We start from the raw sequence: 15,080 nt of genomic DNA on the forward strand, positions 1-15,080 counted from the left end.
CCTCTTTATGAGCTCACTCCTTTGTTATTATGAGTGACTTTTTTTTTTTATGAATTCTGTTTTTGGCCGCGTCGGGTCTCTGTTGCTGCGCGTGGGCCTTCTCCAGTTGCAGCAAGCAGGGGCCACTCTTTGTTGCGATGCACAGCCTTCTCATTGTGGTGGATTTTTTTGTTGTGGATCACAGGATCTAGGGATGCGGGCTTCAGTTATTGCGGCACGTGGGCTTCAGTAGTTGTGGCGCACAGGCTCTAGAGCGCAGGCTCAGTAGTTGTGGCACACCGGCTCAGTTGCTCTGCGGCATGTGGGATCTTCCCGGACCAGGGACCGAACTCATGTCCCCTGTATGGGCAGGCGGATTCTTAACCCCTGTGCCACCAGCAAAGTCCTGAGTGGCTTTCTTTCTTTCTTTTTTTTTTTTTCTGAGTGGCTTTCTTGATCTCAGGTAATAATCTTCACTCTGGCTGTTTCTTTTTTTTTTTTCTTTTTTTTTTCAGTTTTTCTTTGCATTTGTAGTTTTCATCAAATTTGGTACATTCTTAGCCATTATTTCTTCAAATATTTCTTCTTTCCACTCTCTCTTCTCCATTTCTTCTTTGGGGACTCAAATTACACATATATTAGGCAGCTTGAAGTTGTCCCATAGACCACATGCTCTTTTCTTTTCTTTTGTAATTCTCTGCTTTTCATATTGGTTAATTTCTATTGCTGTTTCTTCAAGTTCATGAACCTTTTTTGTGCAGTGTCTAATCTGCCACTAATTGCTTCCAGTGTATTTTACATCTCTAGAAGTTGGATTGGGTCTTTTTATATCTTTAGTATCTCTGGTTAACTTTTAGAACATTTGAAATCCAGTTATAATAACTCTTTGAAGGCTCTTGTCTGCAAGTTCTAATGTCTGTGTCTGCTCTGGTTCAGTTTTGATTAATTGATTATTTTCCTCATTATGGGTTGTATTTTTGTGGGTTTTTTTTTTCATGCCTGGTTATTTTTTAAAAAAATTTTATTTATTTTTTTAAAAGCATTAAAAAATTATTTATTTATTTATTTTTGGCTGCTTTGGGTCTTCTTTGCTGCGCACAGGCTTCCTCTAGTTGCGGCGAGCTGGTGCTACTCTTCGTTGTGATGCGGGGGCTTCTCATTGCAGTGGCTTCTTGCGGAGCACGGGCTCTAGGCATGAGGGCTTCAGTAGTTGTGGTGCACGGGTTTAGTTGCTCCGCGGCCTGTGGTATCTTCCCCGACCAGGGCACAAACCCGTGTCCCCTGCATTGGCAGGCGGGTTCTTAACCACTGCACCACCAGGGAAGTCCCCATGCCTGGTTATTTTTGATGGATGCTAGATATTGTAAATTTTATCTTGTTCAGTATTCAATATTTTTGTTGTCCTATAAATATTTTTGAGCTTTCTCTGAGACATGGTTGATTTACTTGGAAGATTTAACCTTGCTTTTAAGATTAGTTAGATGGGACCAGAGCCCAGGGCTAATTATTCCTCGCTATTGAGGCAAAATCCTTCTGAATTCTCCACCCAATACCCTGTGACTTTTGAGGTTCTCCAGTCTGGCTGGTGGGAACAGGCAGTGGCCCTCTGTGTGCTGGGCACTGTCCCTCTCATCCTTTCCTCTGCATCCCTGGCCCTGGGACAGAACTGCATGTGCTGGTTGTATTCTGCAGTGATCCCAGGGGGACCCCTGCCGATCTCTGGGGTTGTCTCTCGGCATTCTGTCGTTCAATCTCTCGCTGCCTTGGTCTCCCTGCATTTCAGCTCTGTCTCCTCAGGTCAGGGGACCCGCCAGGTCCACTTGGGTTCCCTTCCCTGCCCTGCACCCTGGGGCATTCTAGTTAGCGCTCCCCGCCTTGTGTATTTATGGCTCTCAGGACGACTTTCCCTTTGTGGCCTGCTGTTCAGTGTCTTGAAAACCGTGGTCTCAAATGTTTTGTCTGGCTATTTGGTGGTTTCGGGTAGGACCCTAAATCTAGTTCCTCTTATTCCATCTTGGCTGGAAGCAGAAAGGTTGATTTGTGTTTTTCTCCCTCGGAGGACCTTTCCCATTTTAAATGGCATAGAGAATTCCACGGCACGGATAATCCTTACCCTGAATATGCTCATGGCCTGACTTGAGAGTCTGGCTTGACCAGAGGGTGGCTGGCGAAGGGCCTGGTGCCGGGAGGGGCAGGGGCACCTCCCTTCTCATCCTGGCCGGTCCCGCCTGGGGGCAGCGAGGCCTCCGAGAACATTTGTGTGGGCCGGAGGCTTGTGTTTCACTGCTAGCACCACACGCAATCTCGGCAGCCTGTCCAAGGGCTGTGTGCACGGTTGAGCGTGGGAGCTGCGTCGGGGCAGAAAAACCCCAGAGCGCTCCGGCTAGCCAACAGAGGCTCTCGTTCAAGATGTTGTCATGGGGAGAAAGTAGGGAACGGAAGTGGGAAGGGCCTGGTGTGGACCACGCAGGCTGGGAGGCCTGGCCCTCCCCCGCCCGGGCCTCTCGGGCCTGGCCGCGGCACCTGGGCTGGGCTTCCCCCTCTCCTGTGATGGAGTGCTGATTCCTAGGCACAGAGGTTCGGCCTGGGCCCCTGGCCTGACCGCGCACTCAGGAGATGGGACACTGGGGCCAGGCCCAGGGCGCAGACCCAGGGCCCCCTTGAACATCGGAACTCGGCCGCAGCGGTGATGGGAAATGTCTGCTGGGCCTCAGCCTCGGGCAGGGCGGCCGGAGGAGGCTGTAAATCAGGCAGCCGGCCGTCAGCTGCCTCCACCTTCCTTGGCCTGTGGAGAGGGCCGCGGGCAGGCCCTGGGGAGCCCATCGTCTGAAGGCTGGGCTAGGCCGGCTGTGGCCACTCTACGGGGCCGGAAGCCCAGAGGGAGGGGCAGAGTGAGGCTGCAGGCCCTGGTCCTGCCACTCTGGTCCTCTCATTGTGCAGAAGGGGAAGCCGAGGCCGGCCATTGGCAGTGGCCTGTCCAGAGACAGCCTGACCCAGGGCTGGGTACCGCTGGCCTTCCCTCTCCTGTGGAGCAAAGGGAAAGAAAGGGACACAGTGACTCGGGGCTGGGCTCTTTCAGGGCCTGATCTTACATGAATCGCCCCATCCCCCACCCCGTGGCAGGTTCCTTCTTTGCTCATCAAGGTGCCATCGCTATGTGCGGCCACGCGGCCAGAGGGTGCGGGCGGAACTGGGCATTCCCGCATCTGCACCGTCGGGTGAGTGGCCCACTGGATGGCACCTTGTGCGAGTGAGGGGCCTCAGTCCTGGGGGCTGCCTCTGATGATCGCAGAGGCCCTCCGGCAGCCTTCCTTCCTGGGCCCTTTCGGGTCAGCCCCTGAAGGGCAGGGTGATTCATGCTTGCTCTGTGCTTTTGGGCAAGGCCCTTGCCTCTCTGGTCCTCAGTTGTGCATCTGTCAAGCGAAGGGGATATGACCATCTCAGGGCCTACACCAGCTCTCAAACTCTTGGAAGCTCCCTTTGCCCTGGGGTGTGAGCTGTCCTTGGGATGTCCGGCTGGGGAGTAGCCCTGGAGTGGGCTCGGAGGAGGGCCTGAGGCCTCCCAGAGGACATCATTGTGCCTTTGAGGCGGTGCCTGAAAGTCTGGACCTCCAAGGATCAGAAGGGCCGAGGCTTCCCCAGGGTGACCTCTGGAGGCTGTGTTGGGAGATTTGGGGGGATTTTTCCCCTTTGGCACTTGTGTGTGTGTCAGAGGGCTGTCTTCAGGTTATTCTGCGCAGGTGACCACACTTGAATTGTCACCTGTGGTCCTTGGTGACTTGTCCCCGTGAGCCCCTAACAGCCCCCGCTGCCTCCCCGCTAGCTGGGCCAGCCCCCCACCCCGCGATGCCTCAGTCAGCTCTTAGACCACTGCGGAGTCAATCTTTCCTTCTCGGCGCTTTCTCAGACGTCACCTCGGTCTCTTTCTGCTCTGTTCTCATGCCCTGAAGTTGTGTGTTTGCCTCTTTGCAAAAGCAAACCAAAACAAACTGCCCCAATGTTTCCAGGTCCTTCTGGAAACCTGCCAACTCGTTCCTCTTCATGAGACACACTTTCCTCCTCTAAACCCTGTCCTGGGAAGTTCTGACCCCGAATGCCCTGTTGTGCAATCCTGAGGGGCTGGTCCAGCGCAGGGAGAGTGGGGCCGGAGGGGGCGGGGCTGTCTAGACTGGGCTGCACCTTGGCTTTGCTGCAGCCAGTACTGTTGCCAGACATTTCTTCCCATCGATTGCTGGTCTGGATCTTGGTACAGTTTCACAGCTGTTCAAAATAAAGGAGTTGGGTGACAGGAGAAAGGCAGATCCCCAAGCAGGAAGCAGGACTCATGTAGCCATCTTCGGGCTGGAGTCTGCATGAGGTGGGAGAGTCTGGGGACTGACCGGGAGGGAGGATGTCCGGGCTGGGGCTGTAGCGTTGGGCTTGTGGGGCTCTGGAGCCAGGGAGTGGGCATCGGGACCAGCATGTCCTCATCACGAAGCCCTTGTCCCTGGCCACGGTGCCCCATGTGGCCCCAGCTTGGGACGGCTGCCCCCTCCCAACCGGCTCTAGCCAGGGCCAGTCTGAAACCCAACGGCGAGGGCTGCAGCGGGGTAGAGAGACTGGAGGGTACGGCAGCACCTGCTCTCAGCTGGGAGTCCCCTCCCCTTCCCCCCAGCCCCCTCCCTTTTTCTTCTCCTTCTCCACCCATCTGTCTGTCCGTCCATCCATCCAGTGAACACTATTGAGTGCCACTGGGAGCCAGCATTGTGCCCAGCTTTGGGGACGCTGACTTAGACCTGGTTCTTTCCCCCCGGTGGTGAGGCTGGGGTTGGGGAGGACCCTCAGGATGTCAGGGGGCAGAGGCTGTGCTGGAGGGGGCCTCCCATGAGATGAGCTGTCGAGGGCCTGTGGCTGGTCCAGACTCAGCACCGAGCCCAGGCCTCCCGGCTCCATCATTGCCCTGTCCCTCCCTCAGGGGAGCAGAGCCCAGACCCTCTTGGGCCGTGGGTTCCCCATCTGGAGAGTGAAGGTGGGGGTCAGAGGCACTGAGGGTCCTGGCTCTGACGTGAGGTCCTAAGCTGATGCCGCGGGGCCGGAGGGATCTGAGGAGGAAAGGCTTCCTGAGCTGGGGGCTGGGAAGGGCTTGGGGGCCACGGTTGGAGTTTGACTGGATGGAGAGAAGGGCAGGGCGTTCCAGATGGCAGAGTGCTGGGACAGAGCCCTGGAAGGTTCTGGAGCCTGGCATGGGAGGTCCGGGGTCTGGCCCTGACGCCTTCTCTGGTCTCATGACTCACTGCACCCAGATGCTAACCTATTGCTCCAACTGGACAGGCCTTGGGATCCGTGGATATACCTGCACCGCTGGCCCAGCTGGCCATGCCCTCCCTGGCGCCTCACCCGCCCGTCCCCCCCCAGGACAGACTCCTATCTGACTGTCACACTTTTGGTTGACTAACTGGGTCTCAGATCTCTGTGTCCCCTTCACCTGGCCAGAGCATTGGCTGTCATCAGCCTCGGCTGAGGGAAGGAAGGAAGGAGTGGGGGGAGGGGAGAGGAGGTGATCATTTTGTAACATATAGAAACATTGAATCACTGTGTTGTGCACCTGAAACTCACATAGTGCTGTAGGTCAATTATACTTAAATAAATTAACTTTTCAGTAATAAATAAATAAAGTAGACATTACATCCTGGGGACTACTGCTTACCATGACAGGCTGTAGTTAACCACAGTGTATTCTACACCTGAAAGATGCTGAGAGAGTATATCTCAAAAAGAAAAAAAATATGTAACTATGTGCTGTTTGCTACCTAGACTTCTCGTGGTGATCATTGCACAGTACACACACATATCAAAATCAAATCATTATGTTGTATACCTTAAGCTAACACAGTGTTATATGTCAGTTATAATATGTCTCCATGAAATGAGAGTGGGGAGGGAGGGAGGGAAGGAGGGAAACATTTGTTGGGTTGAGAGGGTTTGAAGGCCTGGGACCCACTGGGCCGGGGCTGCTGTTAGAAAAAGGCTGAGGGGAAGAAAAGGAACCTTCTCGTTGAGGATCCAGGTTACGAAGGTCGAGGATGGCTTGTCCTGAGCCGGAGTGAGGAGGGGTGCTCAGGAGCGCAAGGCTGGGCATCCAGGGGGACTCGGGGGTCCCGCTGCTGTCTGGCCCCTGGGGGGGGATGGGGGTGGGGGAGAGAGCCCTCCAGGGAAGAGCCAGGAGGGGCCGGCTCAGAGCGAGGGGACCGCCTTCTGATTACAGCCTCTGGACAGAATGACGAGGGGCCACGCTGTGTCACCGGCATGTGCCATCTTGTCCCCGGAGGAGACTCTGCGGACTTTGGGGCCTGCCTTTGCTCAAGGATCGGAGGCTGGATTTGGTGTGTCAGTCACGTGTCTGTGGGGTATGGCTGCGAGTGGCAAGTTGGGGCCAAAACCCAGAATCGTATTAAAAGGTTTGGGGGCAGGTTCTCTTCTCAGAGGGTTTTGTCAGCAAGGGGGCCTTTTATGTTTTCCCCAGCCGGCCAGGGCTTTGCAAAGCCCGTCTCCTCTGCCCGTGGAGATAATCACAGAGACCTGGGAGGGCATCTTACTCTGAAAACTTTCCTGTCAGGTCCCAAGAAAAGCCACACTGGTGATACAGACCCTGAGTGTCCCCCAGACCTTTCCTGCTGGGTGGAAGTCTCCTGGGGCCTCTTGTGTTGTCACCTGGATGTGTCCACCATCCTCAGAGCTTCAAGGAGGACAGCCTCTGTGTTCTGATGGCACCTGGCACAGAAAGACGTGCAGATGAGGTGCCAGAGCCGGTGTGTGGCTTGCAGTGCCCGGACTTTGGTGTCAGTCAGGTAGGGCAGAGCCTCGGCCGAGGTATGCGGTGGCCGCCCTCCACGATGGCCACCTTCCACGGAGCCACCTAAGGACATGCTAGGAAGGGCCGTCACAGGCCCGGGAGATGCCTGGAGGAGCCCCAGGCTGCTCCTCCCAAGTTGTCAAAAGCAGGCTTCTTACCTCCAGAACCCAAGACTGTTAGGTGTGCCCCAGGAATTGGCTGATAACCCAGACATATTACATGTGTTAATGAGAATGTTTAATTTTTTTTTTTTTTAAGAACTGACGCTTTTAGGTTAGCTTTTTCATGACGTCACCCTCATTTACTTGTACCTCCACCCAGATTGGGAGTGAGGGGTGGGTCCCAGCCGGGCATCAGGTGGGCAGGAAGCTTCAGGCCCTCCTGGGGAGAGCCCGGCCAGCCTGTTGTGCCCTGGGAGGGGGCAGGGAGAGGCCAGGACGGCTCCCTGGAGTTTGCTTTCTGCGGCTCCGCTTGTGCACAGACTCTGCAGACAGAAAGGGCCATGGCCCTTTTGGAGAAAGTCTGGGAGAAGCCACTTAGTCTGGGGCTTTCCGGGATCTTAAAAGCACGAGGTGCTATTTTGAAAGCTCTGTGAAGTCCTCCGCTAAAGAAACTTGTTTTATGCTGACCCAGCATTTCTAAAACTCACCGCATGTGGAGCTGTTGTTCCCCTGAGAGTTTTTAGGTGTGTCTCCGATCAGAGGCTTCTGAGTTAGCCCTGGTCTGTCTGCCTTTGTGTCTCTTGAGGCAATGACGCGCTGTCACGTTGATTCATTGCTTCTTGCTGCAGACGCCCAGCGGAAGAGCTGAGGGTCCTCCATCTAGTGTGTGGTGAGCGCGGCCTTGCTTCCAGCATGGAGGCCCCTGCCATCCACAAGGCCCGGGCTAGTGTCCACCCTGCCAGCGGTCTTTCCTTGAACCTTCTTCTGCCCTTGGGACAGAGGGTTCATCTCTGCCAGTCCCACCCTCTTCCCAGACATCCCAGCCTGGGACCACCGGGCCTTTCCCAGGTGCCCTTGGGGTCCAAGGCCCCATTCACACCCTGAACCCAGTCCTGGATGCTGTGGAGTAGGTGACCTTTTGCCTATACCCCTGGGGACAGAGTCCCCTTCACTGCACGGCCCACTGCTGGCTTTTAGCCTTTGAGTGAGGCCTGTCCCAATGGCCGGGTTGAGGTTCTGGGAGTATTTTTATGGTACTTTAGAAAGCTTCAGAATTTGCAGGTTTCGAATCTTGTGGTAGGGCTTGGGGTCATCTTGGAGATAAAAGTGGAGTTTCCTTCAGTGTGACAATAACGCTGTGACTACCCTATGCTAACAACACCCCTGGTTCCTACCTGTCAAGACTCCTTGTGCTTGGAGACCCAGTGTCAATGCTGCCTCTCCCAGGAAGCCTTCCCTGACAGCCCAGGCTGCTGGCTCCTGCAGTGCCCACTCACCTCCGTGTCTTCCTTTTGCAGGGAATCTGTGAGGCCAGAACATTGAGGACCCCGGGGGGTGGGGGGTGGGGGACCGGCCTGAGTAGCCGCCCGCCCATCGGGGCGGGGAGGGGGGGGTGCCTGACCCTTCCCCTCACCTGTGCTGTCAGTGAGCACTCCAGCCGTCCTGCCTCTGTCAGGGCCATCAGGGCTTGTCTGGGGAACACACAGGGGGTTCTGCATGATGAGATGGGTCCGGTTGGCCCAGCGAAGCTCCGGCTGCCTGAGGGGCAGCGTGGAGATGAGTCGGAGTTCACGACGTGTGTCGGATACCACGGTCTCCTTTGTTTTTGAAATTTGCTGCTTGATTTCCTTCTGGCGTGTTCCAGTGCAGGGCATGAGATGGGAGATGTCGGTGCAGAGGGAGACTTGGGAATTGAAAAAGCAGCAGGAAAGAGCCTCCTGGAATCCAGACAGCATTTGTGTCACAGTGATAACTAACGCCTGTTTTCCAAACAAGAGTCCCTCTGTGGACGAGGCCTCGGGGGTGTCTGGGTCCCCTGCTGAGCGCCTCTCGAGTGGCCGATGGGGGTTTCCTTACATCCCATGTGGAGGGTTCAGAGGTTCACGCTGGCGAGGCCGGGCTGGGGTGAGTTATTCCTTCTGCTCCTCGGCATGTCTGCAGCCGGCCAACCCTTCCCAACCCCGTAGCCTTCAGTCCCGCTGTGGCGCCTCAGTCTGGACCTATCAGCCTCACCGGGAAACGCAGCGGGAGGCACGGCCCTTCCCACCCCCTGGCAGTGTGCGGGCGGCCAGCAGGCCCCGCCAAGCACGTGCCCACCTGACGGGGATCCCCGGGACCTCCTCACTTGGGGAGGAATGTCCCCCAGCCTGTCGAGAGAGGATTCAGGGAGAAGCCCTGGGGTAGGTAGGAGGGCACGGAGGCTGCCCTCAGCGGAGAAGACAAGACGGTGGTCAGGAGGGACCCCGTCTCAGAAATGGGAGCAAGGGTCCCTTCCCCTGTAGCACACTGTGCTCTGTTCACTGTAAGTCTGAGAAAGCCAGGGAGGTGGCGAGGGCCGTGGAGGAGCGTCTCTGTGCTCAGGCTGGTCTGGTGGGATCCTGGCTCTGCTCTTCAAGACTTCGTGCCTCAGTTTCTGCATCTGTAAAGTGGGGATGTTATAGTGCTTCCCCCACTATAGCACCCGGGCAGGGTGATTTTCACGAGTCACTTAGCGTGACATGACAGAGTTGGTGTCTGAAAAAAAAACAACCAATGTCCATCATCATCGTATTATTATCGGGAAAGATTCCAGCGATATTCCTGGGGCTGATTCTAGGGGCTCCAATCACGGGAACTCGCCGTGTGAGGCCTGTTCCCAGGTCTGCGGTGTCCCTGGGTGGGAGCTGTGACCGAGAGGCAGGTGCATCCTCCCACGAGAAGGTGGTGGGGGCCGGAGGGAGGCCGGGGCCTTCGGAGTCACACCAAGGCCTCACCCACAGGAACTCGGGCACCTGTCTCCTCACCTGTGTGCAGTGGGGGTACTCATGGGCTTCGGCAAGAGTGAGATGCGGAAATGGCCGCAAGGCCTGATGAGCATACAGCTGGCTCCAAGTAAGGGCAGTGCATCTTTCCCTCTGTCTGCCGTGGGCCTGGGGCTCTGTGGGGGCTGACTTGCTTGGAGGGGTGCAGACCAGGGCCCCTGAGCACGTACGTGGCTGTGGCCCGGTGGGCTCAGAGCTTTCCCAAGTCAGAGCGGAGTCTGAGGCCAGGACCTTGGGTGCACTGAGCAGGGTGCGGGGCACAGAGGGGCGACAGCCTGCACCCCAGCCCCGTCCGGCACCGGGGGCCGGGCACGTTCGGCGGGATGTTTTTATTCCCGATCGGCCTCCGAGGAGACAGCCCCCCTCTCCCTGTCTGCTGCTGCAGAGAGGGTCACACAATTATGGGTCTCCTCATTTCCAAACCAACTGGGAAATTAAGTCGCATCTTCGTCAGAGCGCTGTTAGTAATTTCCAAGGAAGGAGTAATTGAAAAGAAACATTTTAATACCCTCAGCAAACTGGCATGGGGACACGGGAGCCAGGGGGCTTCTCCCCACCTCCCCACGGTCCCCCACCCCCCGCTGGCCTGTTCTCCAGCAGCCCCAGCCTCAGCCCTGGCTCCGTCCAGCAACCTGCCCGACCTTCAAGTTCTTGTCTGTTCCCTGCTTCTTGTTCTCCATCTGGAAAAGGAGGTTGTGCGGGACCGCTCTCCGTGGGCGCCGGGAGGTGACGTCGCTGGAAGCCGGGGCTCTGTCAGGCACGTCCAGAGCCTCCGTGCTCGGTGGGGTGGCTGCGATTCTCCTGTCGGCCCCGGCACCCTGGCTGCCTCCGCGCCTCCAGGCTCAGCCTGTGCCCATCGCCTCCCGACCCTCTCGGAACCCAGACCCACCCAGGCTGTTCTCCACTAAAGTCTTTTTACTTTGGTCTGCACTGCGTACTGGCGTATTGTTTTATTAGAAGCTGCGGCACCTCTGGTGATAGAGTAGCAGTAGCGTTCCTAACTCACGCCTTTCTTGGGCATCCGCTGGGGGCCAGGCTCTGGGCTTGGTGCTCCTGGGCAGTGGGTGCATTTATCCCCATTCTACAGAGGGAGGCACTGAGGTTCAGAGAAGTGAAGTGGCTGGTGGAGCTGGGCTTCCTGGCGAGGCCCACCGAGCTTGGCCTGTGGAGCCTTCTCCCCACGGGAGGGCAGGGAGCTCTCTCTGGTCCTATGTGCGCGTGAGAAGATGCACACGTTCAGACTGCCAGAGGGCAGAGGCCACGAAACCCGCTTCTCTGCTGCTGCTCTGCGCAGATCGTGACTTGAGCTGACTTTGGTGTCAGGCTGACCTGGTCACTTAGTGTGGCCTGAGCATTCTGTGTCCCTCTGTGCTTTCCTGTCCTTGCCTATGGGACAGAGGTCCTTGTTCTTGCCTCATAGGCTTGTCATGAAGATGAAACAACAGTCGGCACTCGGATTGAAGGGTTGGGTGGATGGATCTGTCGATGGAGGAATGAAGGGAAGTCAGGAGAAGCTCCTGGGCCTTTAGACTTGCCCTCAGCACTGCAGCTTCCTTGGTAAAGTGGGCGAAAGCCAGCACGCCCCCTACTCATCAGCAAGCCTGCAGCCAATGCTGGGCAGCCGGCACTGCCCGAGTCCAGGGGGCTCTTTCTTCTGCAGAGTGGAAGTTTCCAGGGCTCCCTGGGGCCTGGGGACACCCCCAGAACCTCAGGGCCCTGTGCATTTAGGCCCTTGACTGGGAATTCGTCTCTGCATGAAGCCCCCTCCGGGTCCTAGAGACCTGGGCCGGCCTCTCAGCTAGGCTGGGGGACCGTCTGCACCTGTCCCCCTGCTGCCGAGGCAAGTGCACCCGTGGGGCCGGAACTCCAGAGCTTGCCTTCCAGCAGCGATTTCCCCGAGTTGCGGAAGGCAAGCTCAGAGGCTTGCCCCTTGGGGTGCTCCCGTGTGTGTGCACCAAGCGTGTGCCCCGTGTGCTTCTGTGTGAGGGCATGTCTGTTTCATCCGCATGTTGTGTGTGGCAGTGGGTATTTATAAATGTGCGAGTGTGTCTGTTATCATGTGTTTTTGTAAGCGCATCCATTGCGGGTGAGTGTGTTTCTGATTGTGCGTGGATTTGGAGTTTGTAGAAGTTTGAGTGCACACTGTGTGTGTGTGTGTGTGTGCGCGCGCGCACGCACAGACATAAATGCACAGACCCTAGACGTCATCCCCCGCAGAGGGAGGGAGTGGCCCGGAGCAGTCTGAATTGAAGCCAGCTTGGCCAGGGTGCTGGGTGGTGGTGGGTCTTGGAGAGCTGGCAGGATGGGGCGCGCAGGACTTGGCCTTTGACATCGGATCCGATGCCTGATTTGGGGTGGGGTTGACTGAGCCGAGTACTGTGGGGTCTGTGAGTCGCTGGGGCCGGTAAGCCTTGCCTGCGCAGGAGCCCTTCCTACCCTGGGCCGAGAGGCTCTACCGCCCACTCCCAGCCCCGAGTCGTCTGCAGGCAGAGGCCTTTCCAACTCAAGCAGGCTCGGCTCCCAGGCCGAGGCCCCTGGTGGACCCCAGCAGCGCTCGTTCTGTTTCCCGGTCGGGGCCAAGTTCACACGGACTGCGATGGGTGGTGCTCCCAGGAACTGTGCGACTTTGCAGCCCCACGAGAGGCTCGCTGACCCTCAGCTTCCATCTCCCAGCCCCGCTCCCCTCCGCAGACACACACCCTCTGTGCTGCTGGTCACTGGCTTTCCCGGCCTCCTCCCCTCCTGGCCTTGGCCTGGCCAGCTCCTCCTGCTGGCACGCCTCCCCGCCCCATCGGCTCCCATCCTGGACATCGCTCTGTCCGGTACTGCTGCTGGGCCGCCGGTCCGTCTCCCCAGCTGGACGAGGGATGTGCTGAGGGTGGGAGCAGCCCTGTCTGGGTCCTGCCTTGGGTGCCTGGTGCAGATGTAAAGGCACTCGGGGGCGTTGGTGAGTGACCAGGCGACCCGGGACAGTGCCCTGCGTTTGGGATGTTAGTGCTGGGGGGCGGCTAGGTGCTGCCTGATGGGCAGGTGGTTTGAGGCAGGAGCGATGCGGGGCGGGACCTGGGTGCAAAGTCTAATGGTCTTGGGACCCTCAGTTTCCTCGTTTGCAAGTGGGCCTAGGAGCCCTCTGAGTGTCGTGTGGATCTGGAAAGGTTGCCAGTAGGAAACGCCCAGCCGTGTGCTGGGTGCCTGCGGGTGGCTCTGATTATAGTAGTAGTAATTGGGGCGCGGCCATCAGCGCTGGCCCCATCTGCCTGACAGATGGAAAGAGACCTCCTCTGTAGGCCCACCACACCCATCCACCTCCCACCTGCTGAGTCTGAGTTAATGTTTGGAGCCCAGGCATTGGTGCTGACATGTGTCTCGGCCCTGCTCGCCCAGGCCCAGAGCCTACCAGGAGCCCTCGTCTGGCCTGGCCACCTGGGCTCCCTGGCGGCGAATCAGAGCATGTCTTTGGAGAGCACGCCCGAGCGAGCCCAAGGGCAGCCGTGCGATCCCAGCGCGGGTGCTGCTTTTGGGTGCTGCCTGAGGCCCGGCTCCCCCACCGGGACTAAGCGTCTCCACGTGTGCTCTGCACGAAGGGTGGGCTGGCGCACAGGGTGGCAGCCAGCGGCCCCGGGGCCAGCGCTCAGGCAGGGGGACCAATCCTGCACTGCCCTTCCCCGCATCCGTCTGCCGGTCAGGGAATGTTTGGGTGCTCCCTGGGTTCGGCACCCTGCTGGACTCAGGAGAGAGGCCGTGCAGCGGGACACACGAGACTCGGGGCCCTCTCTGGCTTTGGCCCTCGCCTGCTCTGACCTCGGGCAGGCGGCTCCATATATCTGAGCCTGGCCCTCCACATTTGTAAGGTGACCAGGTGAAGCTGGCTGGTTTCCAAGGGCCCTTCCTTCCGACTCAGAGTCCTTGGGTAAATCAAGGGCCATGCCCTTTCTTGAAGACATTTGCAGCCTCCTGAGGAGACAGGACATGTGCCACTGGGGGCCGCATGCTCTGAAAGAGCTGCTTCAGCGAGTGGCTCAGACACTGCGCCGGCTGGGGGGCCGTGAGTCTTCAGGCAGGTGCCCGGGGCTGCCTTGGGGGTCCTTCTGCCCGTCCCAGCGGAGAGCGGCCCGGTGCAGCCCTTCTGTGCGTTCAGCTGCTTGGCCAAGCGCGGGGTCTCTTTCGTTCCAGAGGGCTGAGTTTGCCAGGCCGCCCCAAAGTTAGGAGGAGAGAGGAAGCTGGGCTCAGAGTGGGCGGTGTGGCCCCGTCCCCTGCCTCCTCGTCCCCTCCGCATCGCTCGTGGACTGCACACTCCGGGGCTTGCACTCTTACACAGCTGTCTCCGGCTGGGTCTCTCTGCTGCCGGCCCCCCTTGCTTCCTGAGAGACCCGCGTCACTCCCTTCCTTAGAAGCCGCGTTGCCCACTTGCACAGGTGAGGGTTTGTTGCCTGTGCCAGGGCAGTTTGACTGGGGGGCTGTTGGACCCCCTGCAGGAGAAGGACCCCCACCAAGGACTGCTGGGAAAAGTGCTGTGATTGATTAGCAATGTCTGCCTTGGGCCAGGAGTGGGGTTGGCGCTGCCGGTCTTGTTCACACCTTAGTCCGGGATAATGTTCAAACTCTTGGTAACACCCAAGGCTTCCCTCCTCCACTCCTTTCCCAGCTCCCAGAGACTGAGGTTCTTTTCTGCAGTTAATTACTGGTTTCCTTGTTTTTTGCTTCCACTAAGCAAAGCCTTTGGAGGGTACAGACCACATTCATTTGGTATCCACGGGTGTGACACCCAGCACACCACATTCATTTGGTATCCACGGGGGGCTGGTGTGACACCCAGCAGCCAGGGGGCACTCAGTAAATGGCAGGGGCATGTTTTAGTAGAAATGGCTCATTCTCAGTCCCCAGGAACACCCACAGTGGCCAGTTCCAGGCTGAGTGGCTGGAAGGGGCTGCACTGATGCCCTGAGGCTTGGCCGTGGGCTCAGAGGCTCCCAGCTCCAGGGCACCTGCCACCTGGCTCGTGGTGGGGAGAGGAGAGTAATGTCTCTGCTGTGGATAAATGGTCTGGAGTATATTTTTAATAATTATAAATGAACAACCCAGGCTCAAAGTGGAAAGTTCAGGAAAGTATACATGAAGAAGAAAAAAAGCCCCAACAGTGCCTTTATTCAGCAGTGACGCGTGGTGACAGATCTGTTTCCTTCCAGAACCTGCCCCCCAACCCCCTGCAGTAGGTGACATCAGTGAAAGCATCCTGCTTCGTGTGCAACTTTGCAGCCCAGGTTTTTTCACTCGGTATTTTAACATAAGCCCTTCTCGCGGCATTAA

Source organism: Aethalodelphis obliquidens, unplaced genomic scaffold (genome assembly GCF_003676395.1).
Source record: "Aethalodelphis obliquidens isolate GAN/ISIS:26980383/991018 unplaced genomic scaffold, ASM367639v1 scaffold129, whole genome shotgun sequence".
Classification (NCBI taxonomy): domain Eukaryota; kingdom Metazoa; phylum Chordata; class Mammalia; order Artiodactyla; family Delphinidae; genus Aethalodelphis; species Aethalodelphis obliquidens.